A 20,967-nucleotide genomic window follows, 5' to 3' on the forward strand; every position below is an offset into this window, starting at 1 on the left:
TTTGGTATGCTCCTTTCCTAACACCTGCATCAATTGGAGAGACCACAAAGGTTCCTTACAAAGAATATTCAGGGTCTTCAAGATCTGTCTTATGCAGACAGACTGAAATCATTGTCACTTTACTCTGTGTAGTACAGACTGCTCAAAGATAAGCTGTGCCTTGCATACAGAGCAATCGCTGATCCAGCTTTAAAGGAAATGCTGCACATTCGCATGTCAAATAGCACACAGGTCACTCATTCAAAGGACGTTAACCTGGTATGTGACACCAACAGAACTTGCTGGAGAGACAAATTTGTCTCACAGAGGTTGTCCCACCTTTGGAAAAAGCTTCCTATTCATGTTAAACAAAGCTTCTCATTGGCCCTATTTAAGCATAATTTGGATGACTGAATGAGTAACAGGAAATTTGCCCCAGAGGTTCCACCTGTGTCCCTCTTGGACATGGATAATAGGTGCTGATTTTAGTTTCTGCTTGAACCAGACACCCTTGTGAACATGGGTTGAACTTGGAAAGACTTGTAAGAGCCCTGGGGCTGTTAGCCTAGTAACCTCCTATGATCCTATGTCCCTATGATTGGCTCTTCTTGACAGAGGCTCAGTTAATTAATCAATGGGGTGGCGAAAGCTGACACACTCTGGCTAGGCTTATAAATGCCCTCGGGTAGATAGCCTAGTACCTACCTATGAACCTATGATTGCACATATGTTTAACTGTTGTACACTGCCCTAGCTTAGGTAGCACACTCACCTTTGGTACAGGTAGCAATGGGTTTTTTTCCACACTGGTAGATGGATTGCTGACACTGCAGCGTAAGGGGGATGCTGCACTCCTAACTGTGTAGTCCTTCAGATGAAACATTAAACCAAGGTCAGTCAGCTTGCATTCATGGTAACGCATGCGGATGTAAAAGATCCCGCTGCACTTAAATGAAAGGAGCATTTTTTTATTTATATAACCCACACATTCTATTTACATAATTTTACACTGTTATGTTTTACAACCATTTCAAGATTTGCACATAACATTTACAGTATTTACAGCATTTATAATATTTTATTATATACAATATACACATACAGTGATATAACTCCTTCTCAAGCCAACAGAATACAAAGCTTAACTTAATTCATTACCCCAACCCATTTTTCTCTACCAAAATTGTATCCTTTCCAAAATATTCAGAAGAGTTCATCTATTTGAAAAAAACAACTTCTCTTAATCTTTCATTCCAGATTTTCCATCTCACTCAAAACATTCTTTTATCAATTCTTTCCCTCATGCTATCATATTCTTTGCCATAATTTCCATACAAAATCATAATCATTTTCACATCCTCTGCTTCTTCTTTCATACCCCATGCCAGACATTGGTCTTTCACATCTTAAAAATACAAGTTTTGCTGTTTCTGTTAGATTACATCTACACACAGCCTATCACACATTCTGTTATATAACATGCTCCCTTTTACAGGTAATTTGTTAATCGATAGTCACAAGAGCTGCTCTGGATGGGAAAGCAGGGAAACTCGGAAGCCCTCCTGAGAGAGCATCTTCCCCTTGGCAGCTGAGGGAAGTTCTGTGAGGCCAGCTGGGATTGGAGGCAAGCTCCCCTGAGAAGCTCCGAGGGCACACATGATTCAATATGAATAGGCAGCCTGGAGATATGTGGGAGACGGGGACCGTGATACTCTAGATCAGCAAGGATGTGGACTCAGAAGTACTCATGGGAATGCATCTGCCCCTCTGTGGCTGAGGGGAGTTCTGCAAGGTTGGGCCAGATCAGACCGAAGCTCCCCTGAGAGGCTCTGAGGCCACGGGCAATCTGGCACAATTAGGCAGCCTGCAGGAGACATAAAGGTGGTGGGCTCCTCTCTTAACACACTGAAATATTGACCTTCTTTTTCTTATAGCTTTAACTACCTCATTTCCCAGTCCTTCTTTGAGTTAGTGCGACCTTGGAGTTGGTATATATATATATATATATAATATCAGGATACTGGTGTGTTTTTCAGCAGTATTTTTTAAGTAAATGCAGCTCATGGATTCCAGTCCTCTGTGCATTCATTTTTATACACACACACACACACACACACACACACACACACACACACACACACACACACACACACACACACACACACACACTCACACACACACACACACACACACACACACACACACACACACACACACACGTGTATATCCCTATATATATATATATATATATATATATATATATATATATATATATATATATATATATATATATATATATATGGTTCTACCTCACATAAACGAAACACCAAAACACCGACAACACAATCACCGAAACCACATAACCGACAGTACAAAAACACGAAATTCCACATGCCCGACAACGAAATAACCGACGGTACACAAACACGAAACCTCATACACTTCACACACCACAATCAACAAACAAAACACATTCCCCATCCAAAAACCACATACACAACACAAGCACACCAAAATCCCTACAAACCCACACTAAACCTCACATACACAACTACCTACAACCCTAACCCAAACCCTAACCCTAAGGTCCGTCACTACCGCACACTTACCTGACCTGCTCCCTAACCCTAACTCACTTATCCCGCCCCTAACCCAAACACAATCACTACGCCACACTTACCTGACCCAGCCCCTAACCCTAACTCACTTATCCTGCCCCTAACCCAAACACAATCACTACCGCACACTTACCTGACCCGCTCCCTAACCCTAACTCACTTAACCCACCCCTATCCACACTTACCTTACTCGCACCCTAACGTCTGTCACTACCTCATACTTACACAGCCTTTTCCCATTTCGGCATCCTCGGTGTCGGTGCTTTCATCCGTCGGGTCGATCTTCTGCTTGTCGATCTTCTAGGTCCCGTCGCGTCAGTCTTCTGCGCTGTCGATCTTCTGGGGCTCGCGATTTCCGTGTCGATGTTCCGGCGTGTCGTTGAAGTGAGGTAGAACCATATATATATATATATATATATCTAACCCAGACTGAAATCTATTTCCCCTCCTACTCATACCCCTTTCCCTACCCCTCTAACTTAGGCTTCTAACCTTGGCCTCCTAATCTTGTTTCTTTTTTTCATAGTAAGAGGATAAATCATAAGGACTTTACTCTGTTGTGCTCATACCCACTTTATGTTTAGTACACCTGTCTTGTTCTACTTAATTTAACTTTTAGCATAATGTCTATATTCTATAATTACATCATTATAATTTTGCTTTTAACCAATGCTACCACTGTACTGTTTTCTTACATGTCTTTGTTATATATTGTTATATATTGATAACTTTGTTTTACTTTTCATGCTTGGAGCTTTTCTCCCCGGGCCTCTACTGAAAATGGACATATATCCAGTTAGTCTAGCCTGTTCAACAAATGTAAAATAATAAAATAATAATAATAATCTCTAAATATATATATATATATATATATATAGATAGATAGATAGATATATAAAACCTATATTTATATCACTTTTAAGTATAGATAGCTTTGTTTTTATCATTTTCAACAAATGTTTAATCATTTTATGCCATACATATAACATAGTTATTTGAAATTGTCTGTGCTATTATACTAAGGTTTGTAAGAGGTATGTTAAATAGTTTTAGATAATGTAATCTGATATACTATTATACAAAACTTTACAGTTTTGCTGAAACAAGTCATTATGTATAAAATAACCATGTTACAACTGCAGATATGTTTAACTTTTTAGGTATTTTAGCATCTGTGGCAAAGGGGATATTTCCAGCACAGCTATCTGGAATTTTGTAAATAATTATATGTCATTTGTAAATATCAAAATGTTTTATAAAGAGATGCTTGTGTTGCAAATGTATTAAAACTGTATGTCATGTGTATATCAAACTGCTGGTACAGAAGTGTGTGTTGAAAAGCTTTTTGCAAAGTACTGTTTGAAATGTAACTACAGTGTGCCCTACTGGAATAGAACAGAAATGTTCATGCACTATTGTAACTCTTTAAATGTATATATTTTAACAGTGGCAACTGGAATACAGGATGTTAACTTCAGAAAAAATAGCTGTAATTAAATTACTTTCTGGCTATGTTATAAAAGATGGTATCTTTCAGTTTTCATTGCAGCTACAGACATAGAGTCTGTGCTGAGAGGCTTTCTGTATTGTCTTCAGAGTGAAATAATTACTACCTATGAAAGTATGAAGGAATGCAATTGTTTTATGACTTCCAACATCTGCCAAAGATCTGAGGTCTATGTATTTTCACAGGTAGATGCTAAATACTGCCAGTTTCGAGTAGTGGGGATTTCTCCAGGAATAGACTCAGATGACAAGATATTATGTCATTCTGCAAGCTATCCCAGCAGTAATATTTGAGATATTCAATTGAGAACTCTCTGAAAGAGACAGTGCCTTCTGTATTCTGTCTTGGACCTGACAAAGACAAGAACCATTCACCACATCTGCCTTGCTCTGATGAAGTAAGTTTCTAGGGATCAGTATAATTCTCTTGGATATAGTCAGGAATATAGCAAAGATTAATTTAGATATTTTTCTTTATTTACTTGATGCTGTCCTGCAATGTGGTTTTAAATATTTCCTGTGGTTTTGAACTCTGATGTCACTATGAAAATATGCTGAGTATTTTCATGTTCTTTTATTATTTATTATTAAATATGTTTAAACTTTTCATTGTGGCTGATCTCTTTATAGATATTTAAGTTTTGAGAGTACTTACATATTTCGTGACACTGTATGGACCACTCCTAATAGCCTTACTCTTGGTCAAACTACCATTTGTGTTAGCATTAATATTACACAGTAATATTGGATACCCTTTGTTAAGGGCCTTAAAGTGGCTAATAAGGAGTTGGCTGGTGGCAGTGATAACTACCTTATAGTTTGAGCTGAATGGTGCATATCTAGTAAACCTTTGACAGTCTTTCCCAGGTGTGTGTGGGGATATAAATCAAACCACAAAGGCTGTGTGTGTCAGCTACTTGGGCAGGGACACAAATCCCTGGTTTGACAGAGAGAGTGCTGGAGGACTTGGTTTGGCCATTCAGCTGAGATCTCAGTGCTATAGCTGTGTCAATGGGGAGTCTTACTAGGGATCTGGAAAAAGAGGGAGAAACCATCCCCAGACTGAATGTGGACTCTGCTTTTGAGAGAAATTGCACTTGATACAGAGAGCTGCATTTGGAAATACTGTTTGTGTACTTGTCATCCTCCCAGTGTATGTCCCAACTGGTGTCAGTGGTGAGATTTGAGGCTCCTTGATTTCTGGTTCAGTGGTGTGGCATCGCATATTTATTGGTGACAGTGGTGGGATCACTGCATCACATATTGGGATTCAGAGGTGTGGATATTGATCTCCTGAATCCTGTAAACAGTAGTCATTAAAGAAGGTGTTTGCACTCTTAAGCAGCCACACAGTAGACTTTCAAAGTTTCATATCACAATAGTTTTATTTATTTTGTGTTAGCTTAATTAGTCAGGGAGAACAGGCAAGCATGTCAACAGAGGAGTATGGCAAACTGACAAGGGGCCAGTTGGCTGAGATGTGCCAAGACAAAGGACTGGTGCATGCCAACCTGACTAATGCAGAAATGATTGCAGCCTTAGTCACAGCTGCATCACAGAGCAGCAGCCAGGAGGACAACCAGACTGCCCTTCGGGATGTACAACTCTCAGAAAATGGACAGTTAAACTTTGCCTCAGAGGACTTAAAAATCCATCTGGAGTTAAAGAGACTTGAACTTGAGGCCAAACATTTGGAAATTGAATCAGCAGAGAGAATGCAGCATTTGGAGGCTGAAGAAAATGAAAGACTGAGGCAAGAGAAACAAATGGAATTAGAAGCAACAGAAATACTGAGAAATCTGGAAGGTGAAGAAAATTAGAGGCAGAGGCAACATGAAAATGAGATGCTGACTCTTCACCAGAGTCATGGACATAATGGAGAAGGGAATAATTGGACCTCAGAAGCAATAATGGTCAGTAACTTTCTTCCACAATTTACAAAGGGTGATATTTTTGATAGTTTTATTCATATGTTTGAAAGGGTATGTGAACAGTATAATGTTGACCAAGGACTCTGGGTATGGTTCCTGACCCCCTTATTCCATGCTAAAGCTGTAACTGCTGTTTCTCAATTGTTTTATAGTGATTGATTAAATTATAATACAGTTAAAAATTGTTGGTTAGAGTGTTTTATGTTAACACCTGAAGTTTATAGAAAAAAGGTTTGTGAGCATAGATGCAAGGCAGATGAAAGTGGGTGTGAATACATTGCTGAACTAAGTATTTATTTTCATAGGTGGGTGAGTGGGTGTCAGGTCACTACTTCTGAAGGACTGCCAGACCTTTTGGTGAGGGAACAAACCCTTAGCACTTTGCCTGAGGACATAAAAATCTGTTTGGCAGATAGGGAATTCAATACCTCAGATGTGTTGGAGAAAAAGGGAGAGCTATACCTGGCAAGCAGGCCATCATTGCACAGGAAAGGGATACCCAGTGTTGCTCATGGGTCTAAAGGAACCTATGGTGGGCAACCTAAAACACCCCAACAGAGTCTGCCAGTAACAGGGGAAGTCACTAGTTCAGGTGCATACCCAGGATCAAGGGATAAATGTTTTAAATGCAACCAGTGGGGCCATGTAGCATATAGATGTCCACAGAGGCAAGGTGGGGAACAAAAGGTAAGTGGTAATGACAGAAAGCAAGCAGTAAGTTGTCTGAAGACAACAAGGGCACCAAACTACCACAAGAGGTTGTATCCTGTTTTAGTAGATGGGAAACAAGCCACTGCTAAGACAGCCACAGCTTCTGACCCTGGAACAGTGCCAAAATGTAGGCAAGGCAGGAGACAAGGTGACAGCTCCTTTGATGTCTTTGCCTGTGATTAAGAAGCCATTTCAGAGGGTAGCTATGGATATTATGGGGCCTCTGAGTACCCCACCTTCCACTGGGAAGAAGTATGTCCTAGTTTTATTAGATTATGCTACCAAATACCCTGAGGTATTGACCCTGTCCTCCATTGAGGCCAAAAAGATGGCAAATGCTTTGTTAGAGATTTTCAGCAGTGTAGGTTTGCCAAAAGAAATACTGACAGAGGTGCCAATTTCATGTCAGACCTGCTGGCTTGTCTGTGGAAGTACTATGGGGTGAAGCACCTAAAGGCCACCATCTGTCATCCCCAGACTAATGGTCTGGTGGAGAGGTTAATCTCCACCCTCAAGATAATGCTATGGGCATTTGCATACCAGTTTAAGATGGAGTGTGACAAATATTTGCCTTATCTGTTGTTTGCTTAAAGAGAGGTACCCCAAGAATCCATAGGTTTTTCACCTTTTGAGTTGCTGTATCACCATAGGATCAGGGGACCTCTAGATTTGATTTCCAATGAGTGGGAGGGTGAGTGTGAATCCCACAATGAGTCTGCTGTGGCATATGTCCTAAACCTCAAGACAAGGCTCAGGGAACTCATGGGCATAGCACAGGTGAACGTTGCAGGAGCCCAACAGCAGAAAAATGTCTGGTGTGACAGGAATGCTCAAGCTAGGGAATATGCTGTGGGGAAGCAGGTTATGGCTCTCATTCTTGTCAGACACAACAAGCTGCAGGCAACTTGGGAGGGACCCTTTAAAGTGGTAAGTAAGGTCAGTGATTTTAACTACATGGTAGACCTGCTATGAAGGAGGCAGGGGCACAAGCTGTACTATGTTAACACATAGAAACCTTACCATGATAGGGAGGCCCTGGTGCTAAGTATTTGCAGTAGGAGGCTGGAAGAGTCTGAGGGGGATCTATAGCTACAGGGAGCCAGCCAGAAAAAAACATCCCACATTATTATGGTGGAGCCTAGGATTGCAGGCATATGATATGACAGTGCAGCACTGTACTGGGGTCAGCAATGCAAAGGCAGTTGAAATCTCTCGACAGAGTATGGGGTAATGTATTCCAGATAGGCTCATCCCTCTCAAGCAATGTTTCTCAAGGGTCACTTGAAAAACTAGCTTAAGTCTTTGAGGGGGCAGAGAAGTGTGAAAAAGGGGGGTACTGCAAGCACAACTATCTGGAATTTTGTAAATATTTATATGTAATTTGTGAATATCAACATGATTTATATAAGATACTTTCTTTGCAAATGTATTAGAACTGTAAGTCATGCATATCAAACTGCTGGTACAGAAGTGTATGTTGAAAAGATTTTTGCAAAGTGCTGTTTGAAATGTAACCACAGTGCACCCTACTGGAATAGAACAGAAATGTACATGCACTATTGTAACTGTTTAAATGTATATATTTTTACAGTGGAATTGGAATACAGGAAGTTAACTTCAGAAAAATGGCTGAAGTCAAATTACTTTATGGCTACACAATAAAATATGGTTTATTTCAGTACTGCAGCTACTGACAGAGAGTCTGTACTGAGAAGCTTTCTGTATTGTCTTCAGAGTGAACTAATTACTACCTCTGAAAGTATGAAGAAATGAGACTGTTTTATGACTTCCAGCATCTGCCACAGATCTGAGGTCTATGTGTTTTCACAGGTAGATTCTAAATACTGCCAGCTTCCAGCAGTGGGGGGTTCACCTGGGATAGAGTCAGATGACAAGAAATGATGTCATTCTGCAGGCTATCCCACCAGTATTTTTTGAGATATTAATTTGAGAACTGTCTGAGAGAGATAGTGCATTCTGCTTTATATCTTGTGCCTGACAACAACAAGATCCATTCAACAAACATCTGCCTTGCTCTAATGAAGTAAATTTCTAGGGAACAGTACAATTCTCTTGGATATAGCAAAGCTTAATTTATATAGTCAGGAATATAGCAAAGCTTAATTTATATATTTTTCTTTATTTATTTGAGACTGTCTTGCAAAGTTATTTTAAATATTCTCTGTGATTTTGAACTCTGATGTCACTGTGAATATATACTGGCTATGTTCTTGTTCTTTGTTCTTTTAATATTTATTATTAAATATAGTTAAACCTTTCATTGTGGCTGGTCTGTGTAGGGATATTTAAGTTTTGAGAGTACTTGCATATTTATTTGGTGACATTGTGTGGGCCACTCCTAATAGCCTTGCTCTTGGTGAAACCACCATTTCTATTAATATTAATATTACACAGTAAGATTGGACACTCCCTGTTAAGGGCTTTAAGTAGCTGAGAAGGAGTTGGCTGGTGACAGTGACGACTACCTTATAGTCTGGGCAGAAGGGTTATAGCTAGTGAGCCTGTGTCAGCCTTTCCCAGGTGTGTATGTGTGTGTAAATCAATCCTCAAAGAGTGTGTGTGTGTCAGCTACTTGGGCAGGGACACAAAGCACTGGTTGGACAGAGATGGTGCTGGAGGTCTTCGCTTGGCCACTCAGCTGAGATCTCGATGCTATAGCTGTGCCAGTGGGGAGTCTTATTAGGGATCTGGAGAAAGAGGAAGAAACCAGCCCTGGACTGACTGTAGTCTTTTTGTGCTCTTAAGGGAAATTGCACTTAATGCAGGGAGCTGCATCTGGAAATACTGTGTGTATACCTGTCATCCTCCCAATGTACGTCCACCACTGGTGCCAGTGGTTTGGATTTAGGCTTCTTCATTACTGGTCCAGTGGTGGGTGATCACAGCATCAGTAAAGATTTTATACAAAACACATGATATTATGATGTATTCCAAACTTTGCAGTTTTTACTTATGCTTTTAAAGAATGATTAGGTATTGATCAGTTAACATTAACCAGACAGAAGATACAAGTACCTGCCTGCATCTCTACATAATTAGCAGCACTTATCTTGTTAACATATTCAGAATACTTTAGTATAAGTTTGTATTTTAAAATCACAATAAAATATGAGCAAATTGATAAGAACCTAATGTGTTTTTAAATCATGGTTATATTGTTCCTTTTTGAAGTTTAGAAGCTTCAACAGTAGCATTTCTGGCATTAACCCAAGTAACTGTATTATAATGCAAGCAATCATTGTCTTTAGAGAAATCATGGAACTGGGGCATTTGAATGAAAACCTTTGGAGTAACATATTGTCAGAAAAATATGCATTAATGTGTGTATTAGTAATATGCTTAGTGCATTTAGAGCTTGAAAAGGGTTAACACATATATTCTATTTCATACTGCATAAATCTGTACAAACTGCAGATGCTTTCTGACCTTGTATTGTCAGCTAAAATCTTTGCTTATGTGTGGAAATTTACTGAGAAGCAGATGATTTCTGCCTGTGTTAGGAAAATAATGAATAGAACAATACTACTTGTATAAATGTTATGAAACTTAGACAAGACGTTCTGCTTGTGCTGTGAGAAAATACACAGCTATAGAAGCTATAGATAATTAGAGCAAACCCTGCTTGAAAATATGAACTGCAATCAGTATCTGCTTGTATCTGAGTTAGAAAAGTACCTTGAAATGTAACACTGTACAACAGAAGCCTGTAATGGGTTAGTGCCCACCAAGGCCAGGTTGTTTTTCTCAAAAGTTTCTCATAAATCTAGTCATGTCAGCAGAAAATCTGAGTAACATCTGCTGTAGAACAATACTGAAAGTTGTGTTTGATTACGTCAGCCATAGAAGGCCATGTCTTGTAAAACAGTATAAGAATAGCATGCTTCCTGTTAGTAGTTAGGCAAAATCCTGTATTTGCATGTTTTTGTCTCCTTGCAGCAAGTTATTAAATGTGCCTTAACTGAACCTTACGTGTATTGGTCTTTGATAGAGTCATAGATCGTGAATTCCTACCCATTTGATAAAACTCAATGTCCCCTTTTGAGTTACCTGCCCGTGTTCGAGTCCTGGTCTCGACGGGATCTCTAATAAACTGTTTTGCTCACTTCGCCTCGGATCAGACAGGCCAGGTGGCTTGAAACCGTATGGGGAAGAAACCACATCGGTTCTTCTTATTTGAAAAGCCCTCTAACTGAATTGTCGTACAAAAGAGGCCAGCCACTTTCTGATCTGCAACTGAAGGATGGGTTTACTCAAACCAGGTGATCAATCACGAAGGCTCAGGTAAGGTGAATCTACCTTTTTTTCTGTTTTAGATCAGGGACTAGATTTGTATTGTTTTGTTAAGACTTTGTTTATACAAGTCAGGGACAAAAAGATTACTGTCTTGTCATAGATCAGGGAAACAGAGCAGGTAGGCAGTCATTCTGAAAAGACTATAACAAAATCCGTGGTACCACATTAAAAATAAGGAGTTACATAACGATTAAAAGGGTAGAACAGAATGGGTAATAATTGCACAAAAAGGTCCCAAAATCCGCCGTTAACTGAAGACTCGAAATGCATGCAGTCACAGCGTGCTGATAATATTAAATATTACTCAAAATGGGTTAATAAGTATGAATTTGACGGTAAATTAGAAAAATCCTCACTTGTCAAACAGCTTAAAACCGATTCCAAAGGACGAGTAAAAAAGCAACGTCAATTAGGAATTCCTCAGGCACACAGGTGGATTGAGGAAGTAAACCGTAGGGAACAAAATAATAATAATTCAAAAGCAATGTTTTTAGATAAGGAGGACAATGACTTAGTAATAGCATCGGCCCTTCTGCCTCCCTTACCAGAATATGAGGCAAGTGAACAAGTTAGTCCACCCCCCGATATCCTGCTGTTACCGTAAGTAGAGACACTACAAAAGCAAAACCGTTTATTAGAGATCCCGTCGAGACCAGGTCTCGAACACGGACAGGTAACTCAAAAGGGGGACATTGAGTTATGTCAAATGGGCAGGAATTCACAATTGATGAGTGAAGAAGAAATATGCCCACTTATAGAAGTGCCTAATCCTCAGGCAGGGCAAGAAGGTCAGGACCCAACTATCCTAGTGTATAGACCCTGGACTCCGGAAGACATCCGGAAAGCCACTGAGGGAATTCCCCATCCAAAAGTTAATTTTAGAAAGTTTTTAGAAGATTTGCAAGGAATGAGGCTAATTTATAATTTAAATGGAGAAGAGGTAGAAAAAGAAGTCAGACAAATTGTGGGACCAGATTGGCATATGATTAGTGACGACTGGAATCCCCGTGATGCTGTGCTCAGGCCCCTCCCACATAGCAGAGCAGAATAAGACAACAGAGTGAAAGGTCTTACAGACTGAATCTCTGAGAAATGGAAGCCTAGGGCAGACTGGACTTGCATTAATCAATGCATCCAGCAAGAAGGCGAGACTGTTGACAGATATTATGCCAGACTGTTAGAATGTTTTAATAACCACTGTGGAATGCAGGTTCCTGAAGATCAGACACACAATTCCCCACATGAGCAGCAGTTAAAGAATGCATTTTTGAAAGGCAGTATTGCACCCATAAGCAGCTTTATCACAAAGCACATGGTAGATCATCATACAAGCAGGTTACAATCATTACTTGAATATGCTAGGCATGCCAAAAGGCATTTTAATAGCAAAAATAAAAAGAAAGCCCAAGTATTTTCTGTAGAAGATGGAGCAGAAGTTTATGTAGTACAGTCCGGGAAAAAGGGCAAGAGAAATGCCCAGGGAAACAAACAATCTGATCAGCGATCAGAGGACTTTGAAGGGTGAAAGAAAAGGGGTGAATGTTTTAATTGCGGTAAAAAGGGACACTTGGCAAGGGATTGCAAGAAAAACAAGAAGGCAGCCATGGAAGACAAGGAGGGTGAGGACTGACTATATGAAAGTCAGGAATTACTAGAAGGGGATAGCAGAGAAAGGACAAATGAGAATGTGATAGAGGGAGTAGAGGATGTGACAGAAGAAATAGAGGAAGTGCAGGAAGTCACGGATAATGAAAAAAATTAGATATTGGATTTGGCTTTATTGAGCTTAGAGCTCTATTTAGCAGACACGAAACCAGAAGTTACACTCCTGGTAGTAGGGAGGGAAGTCAGATTCTTGTGTGACTCAGGGGCATCACGGACCCTGATACATCCCTCCAAACTGCCAGAGAACTCAGAGTCACCTGATTACACACTAGTGAAAGCAGCTAATGGATAGCTGTATCGGGAGCCCCTCTCCCATAATATTACAATAACTGATCCTGTTTCAGGATTGACCCAGAAAAGCAAAATTGTTGTTTCTGCAAAATGCCCATTAAAACTTTTGGGCAGAGACCTTATGCAGCTATTTGGTATAGCAGTAGTAACGACTATGCAGGGTATGGAAGCACAACAACAAATTGATACCTTTGCAGTGCAAACAGAGGGTAAAATGTTTTATTGGTACAGCCAGGACTTGGTTACAACTGGTCCAGGGGCAGTGACCGAAGAATTGATGAACATAGCCATCAGCAAGTTCCCCTCCCTTGACATCGATAAAGAACATTTGTTGCACTGTACTCTGTATTATTGTAACACACCAGGACCTGATAAGGAATATGAGCAAGAGTTGTTTAGAAATTGTGCAAACAGATTGATATTACGTAATCTGTACTGGGACAGAGAAGGGAACAGTGTAGTCAGCTGTTCATTGCCCCAGGAGTTCTTTGCACTTTATAAATCTAATTGATTACCACATGTTAGCTTAACTAAGTACAAAAATGTAAAATGGGTAGACTTGGGAGAAAAAGTCACAAGATGGGAAAAACAGACAGAGTTAGAACTGTCAGAACAGGGAATACAAATGCAGAAGTTGAATTGGATAACTCAAACCCACCCAGCTGTACACTTGCAGTCTAGCAAGGACAGCTGATTAGCACTCCTATTGAAGGAGGAAGAGAATGCCTTACAGAATATACCAGAATCTCTCTGTTCAATGGGAAAATCAGATGTAGGACTTATTCGTACAGCAGGACCAGTTACTATTATGCCAAAGTTAGCATTTAGACCACAAAAAAGACAGTATCCCTTAAGAAAAGATGCAGAGGTGGGAATCAAACCTATTATAGCAGCTTTACTTAAGGAAGGGGTGCTGGTGGAATCTCCTGATTCACCATGTAACACACCCTTATTTCCTGTTAAGAAAGCGAATGGAGAGTGGCGTATGGTCCAAGATTTACAAGCTGTAAATGATGCAGTAATACCAAGGGCACCTACGGTGCCAGACCCACACACCCTGTTGAATGATTTAAAACCTCAACAGAAATATTTTTCTGTGGTAGATGTCAGCAATGCATTATTTTCGATACTGATACACCCTGACAGCCAGTATTGGTTTGCATTCACATTTCAAGGGAAAAGGTATACATATACACGACTACCACAGGGGTATTGTGAAAGTCCAACAATATTCTCACAAGAAATGGCAAGCAACTTGGCGGGATTTACCCCACCAAGAGGTAGCCAGATTTTGCTTTATGTTGATGATATCCTGCTGGCGGCCCCCACCCAGCAAGATTGTAAAGAAGATACCATAGCACTGTTACAAATTTTAGCCACTGAGGGACATAAAGTAAACAAAAATAAACTTCAGCTTTGGAAAAAGCAAGTTAAATACCTAGGATATGTAATATCCAAGGAGGGTAGGACATTAGATGAGGACAGAAAAGTAGTGATTTTGCAAGCACCAAAACCCACTACCAAGAAGGAAATGATGTACTTCCTGGGTACGACTAATTTTTGTCAGAGCTGGATTCCAAACTATGCCTTGGAATCTGCATCACTGACTAACCTGATTTATAAAAAGCCTATGGCAGCACAGGATTTGTTACAATCGACACCAGAAGCAGAATCTGCTTTCTGCAAACTGAAACAGTTAATAGCGTCCTCATTAGTTTTAGGTTTACCAAACTATCATAAACATTTTTTCCAAACTGTAGATTGTAAGCAAGGTTATATGACATCAGTGTTAATGCAGCAGCATGGGGACAAGCAATGCCCTATCACTTATTATTCATCACAATTAGACCCAGTGGCACGGTCTTTACCTCACTGTGTACAAGCAGTAGTTGCAGCTTCAATGGCAGTGCAGGCTTCGGCCTCAGTAGTTTTGTTCCACCCTCTCACATTGAGAGTGCCTCATGCAGTTGCGATTATTTTACTGCAAGAGAAGGTAGCATATCTTTCCCCTGCTAGGCATCTTTCCTGTATGACTATATTTTTGAGCCAACCTCATATGACAATTGAACGATGTACAACTTTGAACCCTTCTACCTTGCTCCCAACCCCTGCAGATGACACCACACAGCTGCCTGCAGGTGATTGAGCAAAAGACACTGCCTAGAAAAGATCTCATGGATGTCCCCTTGGATGATGCCGAGGTGACATACTACGTGGATGGCTCGTGCAAAAGTGGTCCTGCAGGACAGAACCTAGTAGGATATGCAGTAGTTTCTGATACTGACATTATAGAAGTGAAATCTTTACCACACAATTTATCTGCACAGGCAGCAGAATTGATTGCCTTGACACAGGCATGTACCTAAGCAAAGGGTAAATGTGTGAACATTTTTACTGACAGCCAGTATGCTTTTTCTACTGTACATGTTTTTGCGCAACAGTGGAAAAATCGAGGAATGATAACATCTACTGGCAAACCAATCAATCATGCACAGTTTATTTTAGATCTTTTAGAATCTTTTCAGTTACCTCAGAAAGTAGCTATTTGTCAATGCACAGCTCATACCAAGCAACAGGACAGGATTTCAAAAGGTAATATGAGAGCTGATACAGCTGCAAAGCAGGCAGCTTCAGAAGTATTTCTTTTGAATGAGGAATTACAACCCTCTGAGATTTTAGACTTAGAAATGTTAAAGATAATGCAGACACTAAATATGCAAGTTGAAAAACAAAGATGGGTAAAACGAGGAGCAATTCTCGAAAAAGGGCTGTACATCTCTAAAGAAGGAAAACCGATATTGCCATCTAATTTGTTTAGCTATGCAGCTTTGTTGAGCCATGGGCAGTGCCATGTCTCAACAGGGGGGATGGTACGGCTGGTGAACCAAGTGTTCACGACATATGGATTCTTAAATTACTCTAAAAAATTCTGCTCGATGTGCCACATTTGTAATAAACATCATGCACAAGGGGCGTTAAAGCCCAAGTAAGGGAGTTTCCCTACACCACCGTATCCATTTCATACTATCTGTATGGATTTTATAAAATTGAACAAATGTGAAAATAAGAAGTATTGTCTTGTCATTGTAGATATGTTTTCCAGATGGGTGGAACCGTTTCCGACTAAAAATCCAGATGCTGCAACCGTGGCAAAAGTTCTTGTTAAAGAAATCATCCCTAGATTTGGAATTCCGGAAAGGATCTACAGTGACAATGGCACACACTTCGTAAACCAGACCATACAACAGTTAAGTAAACATTTTGGTATTTCTTTAAAAAATCATTGTGCGTATCACCCACAATCTGCAGGGCTAGTAGAGAGGCATAATGGGATTTTAAAGAATAAGCTAAGGAAGTTAATAGTAGAAACACAGAGAAATTGGGTGTACTGTCTGCCCCTGGCACTGTTGAGCATGAGAACTGTTCCGAATGCAAAAGGATTGACTCCTTTTGAAAAACTATTTGGAAGGGCTTATTACATACCTCAGTGGAAATCTCTCATGCCCGCAGACCAGGAAGCTGACAGTACACTAGCTGAGTATATGAGAAACCTGTTAAATTCTAAACATTTGTTGCAGTCAAATTCTGTTTCAGATAAAGAACGAACCAGACCGTCAGAAGTGGCAGTGCCCCCGGGTACCTGGATCTGGGTGAAGACAGTAAAGAAAAAGAACTGGGCGTCACCAAAGTGGGAAGGTCCATATCAAGTGCTTCTGTCGACACCCACTGCAGTCAAGATAGCGGAGCACGCCTCCTGGATCCACCTGATGCACTGCAAACTAGTGAAAAGCTTTGAACTGGACAAAAATCTTGTCACATGCCAAGAGTAAAAATAATAGAGTCCAGAAGAAACAGGAATGCAGAACAACCCTTTCCTCGGAAGTATTGCATAATCATCCTGTTAACTGTACTAGTGACAATAATCTTTTTGTTGTGGCCTTTCCTTTTCCCAGCCACACAGACGGAACTGAATAAACGTGAAGCATTACTCATAGACTGGCATCCAAACTTTAACACTTACCAGGCAATTAAATATGTGTATGCTGAGACTTGCAGTGCTTCAAATTGCTGGATTTGCACAGCTTTGCAGACAGCATACAGGGGGTTATTAATGACTACAGCCCCCCTAGGGGTCAATGAGAACTGGAAAAACTTGATTTATGATACCTCAACCATTACATCACAAGATAAAATAGCATTGCACTTGTCTGTTCCACAAAAGGGAACTGTGTGTTTTTATAAAAATGATACTGTTCAGGTGGGTTTGAGCAATTGCAATGTGACTGTTCCTTATAAATGTTACACTAAAGGTAACAATGTAGATTTTATTGTAATACAAATTATGATTCTTTTCTTGTATTGATGCACAAAACAATTGAAGTAAAACATAATTCTGTTCTTTATAAGCAACTGTCTATAATTGATAGAAAAATGTTTCATGCGGGGCGAGTGTATATTCATAGCAAGGTTACTACTAAAGTAGAGGACTGTTATTTTGTGTGTGGCAGAAAGGCATACAAATGGCTACCTGAGAATTGGTCCGGCAGTTGTTTTTTGGGTTACCTGGTTCTGGCCATACGACACACTGCAGTTTTGCCTCGAGGAAAAATTCAAAATGTCCGAGAGGTTGTCAAGAAACCTGTAAATCCAGTGGGACAAATCGATGTGCATTGGAAAGACCATCATTCTATAGGCAAAGGACTGACACACATGGACTTGAGTGATAGCGTTATATCGTGAGCAGGCATATTACCAGCATATGGTGCAGTGAAATCGATCTGGGAGCTGAGAAAACTGTCAAAACAACTTGAAGTAATGAGCAATGCAACTTTTTCCACTCTCGAATTGGTGACTGATGAACTGAATGCCATGAGAACTGTAGTGTTTCAAAACTGCATGGCTCTCGACTTCACCCTAGAGGTGAGAGGTGGTACTTGTGCTTTAATCCAAGAAGAATGCTGTTCCTATATTCCTGACCATAAATGATGAGATAGATAATCATCTTGAGGTAATTCAGCAAGTGTCGGCCATGACCAAACCAGGCCCAAACCCACTGACAGACTTTTTCCAGAAATGGTTTGGGGGGTGGGGTACCATCCTAATGAACATCTTGATTGTCATTTGTGTAGGAATGCTCCTATTGGGAGTATGTGTTTGTTGTGGTATCCCCTGCATGAAAAGACTGAAACCTTATATCAAAGTACTGAGTTTGAAGAACTGTTAAAAGATTGAAAATGCTTTCATAAGTTTAAACTGAATGACTATCTTAACTGCAAATCCTGAGTGGGAAGAGGTTAGGAGAAGAAAACAAACCATTTATGCTTATTTTGAAAATAGAATAAAAGTATTAATGGGGGGAAATGTCAGAAAAATATGTATTAATGTGTGTATTAGTAATATGCTTAGTGCATTTATAGCTTGAAAAGGGTTAACACATTTATTCTATTTCATACTGCATACATCTGTACAAACTGCAGATGCTTTCTGACCTTGTATTGTCAGCTAAAATCTTTGCTTATGTGTGGAATTTTACTGAGAAGCAGATGATTTCTGCCTGTGTTAGGAAAATAATGAATAGAACAATACTACTTGTATAAATGTTATGAAACTTAGACAAGAAGTTCCGCCTGTGCTGTGAGAAAATACACAGCTGTAGAAGCTATAGATAATTAGAACAATGCCTGCTTGAAAATATGAACTGCAATCAGTATCTGCTTGTATCTGAGTTAGAAAAGTACCTTGAAATGTAACACTTTACAATAGAAGCCTGTAACGGGTTAGTGCCCACCAAGGCCAGGTTGTTTTTCTCAAAGGTTTCTCATAAATCTAGTCATGTCAGCAGAAAATCTGAGTAACATCTGCTGTAGAAAAATACTGAAAGTTGTGTTTGATTACATCAGCCATAGAAGGCCATGTCTTGTAAAACAGTATAAGAATAGCATGCTTCCTGTTAGTAGTTAGGCAAAATCCTGTATTTGCATGTTTTTGTCTCCTTGCAACAAGTTATTAAATGTGCCTTAACTGAACCTTACGTGTATTGGTCTTTGAAGTTTTTTCCTTTGACACATATGTTAGGAACCACTGACTGCATAAAAACACATACAATTTTATTTAAAAATTAAAAAAATAATACTAATAAAGCTGGGGGATCTTTTAGAATAACCTTAGTTTGAGAAGCAAGCAAAGAGCATATGATGTCTCAAAACACATAGGGGGTAGGCACAGAAGCATTTTTTTTGGACATCTTGTATTCATTCTGAGTCAAACTTAAATTAAAAAAGCAGCATGATTTTGGAGACGGTAAAGTTAATAAGAGATAGTTTCACTTTCTGCCTTCATGAAATCATTGGCTTTATTTGAAATTGTAGTGAGAGAAATCAATACATTAATATATGTCCTTATAAACTAAAAAAAAATGATAAGGATAAATGATATTAGAAATAAAATAAAGGCATGATAAATATGACCAGATTTTGTATGAGATGGAGTCAGTTAATCACAACAGAAAGAAGTCTTGGTGAAATGCATAGCAGAGAGCATCACCTGTATAAGACATCTAAGCATGATGGTTCTAGAAAACTACTGTTAGGCAAATGTTTATTGCTAGGGGATGCTCAGAGGGATTTGTAATATCATTTAGGTGCATTTACTATTGTTTAGTTTTAAAGACTAATAGTTAGAAAAATAAAAAGGAATATACCTAGCATACAGTAATTAAATCAGTAAAATCATGATGGACGCTGGCTCAGGGTGAGTGCTGTTGAAGAAAAAAAAAACATTCTTGCATCAAGCTTTTTTTTTATCTAAGCTTTTCTCTTAATTTTAATGTTTAAATATATAAATACCAGACAAGACTGGTTTGGTTTAACATCATGTCATTAGTCTAGGAGAGTGAAGAGGTGTGACAACCTACCTGTCACACATAAATTCATACATTCATGCATACAATCAATGCATGCAATGCATACAAACAATCCTTGCATACGCCCCATTTCTCAAAAGACCACACAATTCCATGATCTAGGGGAATCTGGTTACCATGTGTTATACCCATATATATCTTATTTGCTATACTGGTTGTTTAATTAATCTAGATGGCCCATGACCCTCCAAACTGTGGTTTCTGACTGCCCTATTTTAATTCTAAGTTTGCAGATATAACCTGAAGACTCGCCTATTCTCACTTTTTAAGAGGCCTCTGATTGATGGATTAATTACTGGATGGCCCATGGCATGGACATAACTGGTTTGCCATGCTACTCGTATTTTTTTTTTTTCAGGGGGAGAAATTGAAGCTGCTCAACACATGGATGTACAACCCATTAGTGCTGATTGGACTTATGTTCCATAATACGTCATGTAGTATAATTTACCTCATGCTACTCTCTCAAGGTTGATACAATTGAAGCATGAATATATTATCATTCTCTTAAAACCATAAGATTTATTTAACTTCATTGATATAATTAGACACTAACATATTGCTGAAGTAGAGATATGAACTTAATGTTAGATTCATTAACTTTAGTACTATGCAGAACACACACACACACGCACACACACACACATACACACACACACACACACACACGCAAATTATTATTTATTTATTTTCAGTTTGTTAACCGGGAAAGTCCATTGGGCCTAGGAGAACCTGTTTTCAATGAAGGCCCAGGGAGAAAAGCTCCATGATTCAGTATTTACAAAAATATATTGTAAAATTCATAACTACAATGTTTACAATAATAAAGAAACAAAACATTTTAAGTAGTTCATAAAAGAAAAACATATTTTGAATTATGTAATTCAGATACCCCCATTCAATTGCACTCATGGACAAACTCACCCATTTGCCCATGTAGACATAGACTCATACAATCTGAGGACACTCATCTCGCTGCACTCACACATACTATCATGTACATGCACACATGCATGCATTCTCCACCACT

Source organism: Protopterus annectens, chromosome 5.part0, assembly GCF_019279795.1.
Source record: "Protopterus annectens isolate FY-2018-M chromosome 5.part0, PAN1.0, whole genome shotgun sequence".
NCBI classification, from domain to species: Eukaryota; Metazoa; Chordata; order Ceratodontiformes; family Protopteridae; genus Protopterus; species Protopterus annectens.